Here is a 7,264-nt window from a genome sequence, read left to right as displayed (position 1 = left end):
TGAATTGAAACAAATAAGAGTGCAAATAATTGGATAAAAGCTCAAATTGATTTGATGGAATGGTAGCCTGCAAATGGCAAGACTCCATAGATCTGTACAAATTTGAAATCAGTGATATATATTGGAAGAGGGCTACATTGAACATAATGATCCTTTCTGTACCAATTTGAATTTCGATGTATTCGAAGCTTCAGTTGACGATGAATCGAGAATCTTTGACGAATAGACAGCTGCGGAACAGAAAGTCTTGTCAGGATACAGTTACTTGCCATATCCCTAATTTTTGCCTAGATTGCCCCAGGGTGAGGTACTAAATCTAGCGGGATGCAAAATTCATTTTTTCAAGTCTCTAATTTTTGCCTGGATCGCCCTTTCGGGTTCTCCACCGAGACGCTCATTTTTGCCTAAGCCGCCCTTTCGGGTTTTCAACTTAGCGAGCTATTCTGTTTTTCTTTGTATACTTTTTTTTAGGCAAAGTATTTCTTGACTGCATCTGAATTCACAGGACGAGTGAAATCCTCCCCATCCATTGTTGTAAGCATCAAAGCTCCGCCTGAAAAGGCTCTCTTAACAACATATGGACCTTCATAGTTTGGAGTCCACTTGCCCCTGGAATCGGGCGCGAAAGACAAGACTTTCTTGAGCACGAGGTCACCTTCTCGGAACACACGAGGCTTGACCTTCTTATCGAATGCTTTCTTCATTCTCTGCTGATATAACTGACCATGACACATGGCAGTCAATCGCTTCTGTTCAATCAAATTCAACTGGTCGTAACGACTCTGGATCCATTCAGCATCAGTCAACTTGGCTTCCATCAAGACTCTCATTGATGGGATCTCCACCTCTACTCGGAGAACAGCCTCCATGCCGTAAACAAGAGAAAAAGGGGTTGCCCCTGTTGAAGTGCGGACAGATGTACGATAACCATGCAAAGCAAATGGCAGCATCTCATGCCAATCTTTGTACGTAACTGTCATCTTCTGGATAATCTTCTTGATATTCTTATTAGCAGCTTCAACAACCCCATTCATCTTTGGTCTGTAAGGAGAGGAATTATGGTGTGCAATCTTGAATTCAACGCACAACTCTTCCATCATCTTATTATTCAGATTAGATCCATTATCAGTAATGATCTTATCTGGCACACCATAACGGCAAATAAGCTGGTTCTTGATAAACTTCACAACCACCTGCCTGGTCACATTCGCATACGAAGCGGCTTCAACCCATTTGGTGAAGTAATCAATTGCTACGAGAATAAACCTGTGCCCATTGGACGCTTTCGGTTCAATCATGCCGATCATGTCGATTCCCCACATAGAGAAAGGACATGGTGATGAAATCACATTCAGAAGTGTCGGAGGAATATGAATCTTATCTACATAAATCTGACACTTGTGGCATTTCTTCACGTATTTGCAGCAGTCAGATTCCATTGTCAGCCAATAGTAGTCTGCTCTCAACATCTTTCTAGCCATGGCATGTCCATTGGAATGAGTACCAAATGAACCCCCATGGACCTCAGTCATCAACAGGTTTGCTTCGTGTCTATCCACGCATCTGAGCAAAACCATGTCAAAATTTCTCTTATACAGCACTTCACCACTGAGGTAGAAACTGCCTGACAACCTTTTCGAAGTTTTCCTATCTTTCACAGATGCCCCAGGCGGGTAAACCTGGTTTTGGAGGAAATTCTTGATATCAAAATACCAAGGTTTATCATCATTCACTTCTTCAACTGCAAATACGTGAGCTGGTCTATCCAAGCGCATCACGGTGATATTGGGAACTTCATTCCAATACTTGACTACAATCATTGAAGCAAGCGTAGCAAGAGCATCTGCCATCCGATTATCCTCTCGAGGAATATGATGAAAGTCAACTTCAGTAAAGAACGTTGAAATCCTCCTCGCATAATCTCTATACGGAATGAGACCTGGCTGATTCGTCTCCTATTCACCCTTGATCTGATTGACAACCAGGGCCGAATCACCATACACATCAAGATACTTGATTCTCAAATCAATACATTCTTCCAGTCCCATAATACAGGCCTCATACTCAGCCATATTATTCGTGCATTTGAAAGTTAGCCTTGCTGTAAACGGAATATGCGTGCCATGAGGAGTAATGATTACTGCCCCAATTCCATTTCCGTACTGATTTACAGCGCCATCAAACACCATCGTCCATCTGGAACCAGGTTCTGGACCTTCATCAAGTGTAGGCTCATCACAATCTTTCATTTTCAAATACAGAATCTCCTCGTCTGGGAAGTCGTACTGAACAGACTGATGATCTTCAATCGGCTGGTGCGCTAAATGGTCAGCCAAGATACTACCTTTGATAGCTTTCTGAGTTCGATACTCTATATCATACTCAGACAACAACATCTGCCAACGGGAAATCCTCCCAGTTAAAGCAGGCTTCTCAAAAATATACTTGATTGGATCCATTCTAGATATCAACCAAGTTGTATGATTTATCATGTACTGGCGCAAACGCTTAGCAGCCCAAGTCAAAGCACAGCACGTCTTCTCAAGCATAGAGTATCGAGACTCACAATCAGTAAACTTCTTACTGAGGTAGTAGATAGGAGATTCTTTCTTCCCTGATTTATCTTGTTGACCGAGTACACAACCCATCGAGTCTTCAAGAACAGTCAGATACATAATCAGAGGTCTTCCTTCTACAGGCGGAGACAAGATCGGAGGTTCAGACAGATACTCTTTGATACTGTCGAAAGCTTTCTGGAAATCCTCGGTCCAATCATGGGATTGATCTTTCCGGAGGAGCTTGAATATCGGCGCACATGTGGCAGTCATGTGGGATATAAATCTGGAAATATAATTCAAGCGGCCAAGAAAACCTCGGTCTGGCTTCTCGGTTTTGGGTGCAGGCATCTCTTGTATTGCTTTGACCTTTGCAGGATCAACCTCAATACCTCTCTCGCTGACAACAAAACCCAACAACTTGCTAGAACGGACTCCAAATGTACATTTGTTCGGATTCAGGCGAAGTCTAAACTTCCTCAGACGCTGAAACAGCTTCAACAAATGCTCGACATGTTCAACTTCCGTTCGGGACTTAGCAATCATATCATCAACATAGACCTCTATCTCTTTGTGCATCATATCATGAAACAAGGTAGTCATAGCACGTTGATACGTGGCTCCGGCGTTCTTCAAACCAAAGGGCATCACTCGATAACAGAATGTTCCCCAAGGTGTGATGAATGTTGTCTTCTCCATATCTTCGGGTGCCATCTTGATTTGATTATAACCGGAAAATCCGTCCATAAAGGAAAAGACTTTGAATTTAGCTGTATTGTCTACCAACATATCAATGTGTGGTAGAGGGAAATCATCTTTAGGATTAGCCTTATTCAAATCTCTGTAATCAACACACATACAAACTTTTCCGTCTTTCTTAGGCACAGGCACAATATTGGCCACCCATAGAGGATATGTAGAAGTCACCAGAAACCCCGCATCAATTTGCTTCTGAACTTCCTCTTCGATCTTCACTGCCATATCTGGATGAGTTCTTCTGAGCTTCTGCTTCACAGGCACGCACTCAGGCTTCAAAGGCAGGAAATGTTGCACAATATCTGTATCTAGACCCGGCATGTCTTCATACGACCAAGCAAAGATATCGGAATATTCTCGTAGCAAACTGATCAACCCCTTCTTGACAGATTCTTCAAGAAGTGCCCTAATCTTCACCATACGAACACAATCTTCAGACCCCAAGTTGACTGTTTCCAGATCTTCGAGATGCGGCTGAATGATCTTCTTCTCGTGCTCAAGGAGACGGGTAATCTCATCAGGAATCCCTTCAACATCATCTTCCTCTGCCTCAAATACTGGGAATTCAAAATTGGGAGACGGCGTTGGATCATTATGTTCAATGGGTTTTAGAATCAACCTGCATAATGATTTTGGATAATAAAAACTTTAGAATTTAAACAAGCAAATCATTATGCAGATGAAAAGATTGCTTTTATTCTTGTTTTTAGGGTTTTTTTGTGATCACTGATTTCATGCAAAAGCAAAAAGTGAAAACAAATGGAAAAACAAATGTTTAACAATGCATTAATTGAATGAAAATGTCATTGTATAAATGCTGCCAACAATGTCATCACTTCTCCTTTTGGCATGGGAGAAGGGTTTTGAACAAAGTAAACAAATTACGCTGACTTATGAATGACCGAGGGAACATCCACAGCGACCCAATTATGGCAGACACCACCAGGTATGATGAAGTTGCTCAGATCCTCTGCATCCTCTTCCAGAATAGCAGCAGCTTCTTCAGCTTGATCAGCATGGATGAAACCTCCACTCTTGAACAACCCTTGTTCATTAAATGCCCCAGACGAATAGCCAATGCCAGCCCGGGATTTATTGTCTTCAAGCTTAATCATCTTCCCTAAACCAGCAACTGCACCATATTCAATGGCCAGTTTCGCATCACGATAGGAAGCAAATGAAGGAGACTTCTTCTCAATCGGCTCAGCAATAGATAAAGCTTGGAAAGGAGTTCCAACTTCATCCTCAGCATCAATATATGAGAAAGAAGACAAGTGGCTAACCAGGAGAGCCTTTTCTCCCCCTACCACAACCAGTTTCTTATTCTTAATGAATTTCAGCTTCTGGTGTAGGGTGGATGTCACGGCGCCAGCCTCGTGGATCCATGGTCTACCAAGGAGACAGCTATAAGATGGGTGGATATCCATAACCTGAAAGGTAACTTGGAAATCACTTGGTCCAATCTTGATTGGGAGATCAACTTCCCCAATCACGGTCTTACGCGACCCATCAAAAGCTTTCACAACAACACCACTCTGCCTCATGGGAGGCCCCTGATATGACAATCTCGAAAGAGTGGTCTTCGGCAATACATTCAAAGATGACCCAGTGTCCACCAGCACGTTGGACATGGCATCAGTCTTGCAGTTCATGGAAATATGTAGATCCATGTTGTGGTCTCTTCCCTCCTCAGGGAGATCAGCATCACAGAAACTCAAAGTGTTGCAAGCAGTGATGTTTGCAACTATACTGTCAAACTGTTCAATCGTGACATCATGATCAACGTAAGCCAGGTCCAATACTTTCTGCAGAGCCTCCCTATGGGGTTCTGAATTCAGCAACAAAGATAGTACGGAGATCTTGGACGGCGTTTGTAGAAGCTGGTCTACAACGTTGTACTCACTCTTCTTGATGAGCTTCAGCATCTCATCACATTCTTCATTCACAATGCCGCTCGGGCCAACAGAAGAAGCAAGAGTCTTTTGTACAGAGGAGGGTTTGGCAACAGCAAGTGCCGGGTTTGGAACATTCACCGCAGTCCTAACCGGACACTCAGCAGAATTAGAAACAACAGCTCTAGCCTGAGGCTTAGGTGCTGAAAACACGCGACCACTCCGGGTCAACCCGCTCACATCAGCAATATTAAGAACAGAAGTTGAAGGCAACGACACTTCTTTCCCATCTTCCACAGCAACGGGATTATAACAGAAAGGAATAGCTTTATCTGAAGAATAAGGCACAGGGCCTGCAGGCTTGATTACCAGAGAAGGAGAGACCTTTGGCTTGCTACCATCATAACGGATGACAACAGGCTCGGGCAGTTTGAACACAGGAGAAATCACGTTTACTTCTGGTTCATCTTCATCAACATTTCGATTCTGCAGAATCTCAATAGTACCCTCATCCAACAGCTCTTGGAGCTCTCTTCGCACTTGGCGGCAACCCAATCTATTGACGGAGCAGATGCGGCATCTGTCATGGTCGTGCTCCATATGACTGTACTGACACAGCAGACGATGCAACTCGACCAATGACTGTCGAATATGGCTGACATATTTGACTTTATATTTGCCAGGGCAACCCTGGACCATGTTAACCGACTTCTCATGCTCGGGCAATGGGTTCTTCGTAACATTGGGGCCTGAGTCCTCAAAGCTCAGGATGCCGCATCGCATAAGGTCTTGAACCTTGGTTTTCAACGGATAGCAATTCTCAATATTGTGACTCGGAGCACCGGAATGATAAACACAATGTTGATCAGGCTTGTACCACCACTGCGGGTTAGCAGGCACAGCCGGAGGCTCCCTGGGAGTAACCAGTTTCCGCTCTAACAAAGAGGGATATAGCTCAGCATATGACATAGGAATAGGATCGAAACTGATCTTTTTCCTATCATAATTCAGATTAGCCTGATTACTGGTGCTGCCACGAGGCTGGTAGGCCTGTTGCTGTGGACGATGTTGCTGTTGATACTGAGGTTGTTGCTGATACTACTGAGAATTATCTCTGAAAACAGGTGCTATATGAGCCACCTGGTGCTGGTGACGCACTGGCTTCCTCTTATCAGAGGGTCTTCTAGATTTAGCATGGGATTGCACAGCATGTGCCTCCCCATCTTTCTTCTTAAACGCCCCATATCGTTTAGAAGAGCTCTCATCTTTAGACAAACTTCCTTCACGGACACCTTCCTCCAAACGCATCCCCATGTTCACCATCTCGGTGAAATCAGAGGGAGCACTCGCAACCATCCGCTCATAATAAAATGAACTAAGAGTCTTCAAAAAGATCTTAGTCATCTCCTTCTCTTCCAGCGGAGGAGTAATCTGAGTTGCTAACTCTCGCCACCTCTGGGCGTACTCTTTGAATGTCTCTTTATCCTTCTGAGACATGGCCCTGAGTTGATCACGGTCAGGCGCCATATCAACATTATACTTGTATTGCTTGACGAAGGCTTCGCCAAGATCGTTGAAGGATCAGATGTTTGCACTATCAAGGCTCATATACCAACGAAGAGCTGCATCAGACAAACTATCCTCAAAGTAATGAATCAGCAGCTGATCATTATCGGTCTGCGTAGACATTTTCCTGGCATACATAACCAGGTGAGCGAGAGGGCAAGTATTCCCTTTATATTTCTCAAAGTCAGGGACTTTGAACTTGACCGGAATCTTCACACCGGGAACCAAGCATAACTCGGCAGCAGACTTGCCGAACAGATCTTTCCCTCGGAGGGTCTTCAATTCCTTACGGAGCTCAAGGAATTGGTCGTTCATCGCATCCATCTTCTCATTAACATCTGGGCCCTCAGACGGCTCGGAATGATAGATGGTGTCGTCTACCCTGGGAATGGTATGCACGACAGGAGGAGGAGCAGCAAGGACCGGGCTAGATGCCGACATGGAAGCAAAAGTAGGAGCTGGAATATCTGGCATGAAACCAGGAGGCATACCCCA

Source organism: Lathyrus oleraceus, chromosome 7, assembly GCF_024323335.1.
Source record: "Lathyrus oleraceus cultivar Zhongwan6 chromosome 7, CAAS_Psat_ZW6_1.0, whole genome shotgun sequence".
In the NCBI taxonomy this organism is placed as follows: Eukaryota; Viridiplantae; Streptophyta; class Magnoliopsida; order Fabales; family Fabaceae; genus Lathyrus; species Lathyrus oleraceus.
The sequence above is the reverse complement of the archived record's forward strand: the minus strand, read 5'-3'. Positions refer to the sequence as shown.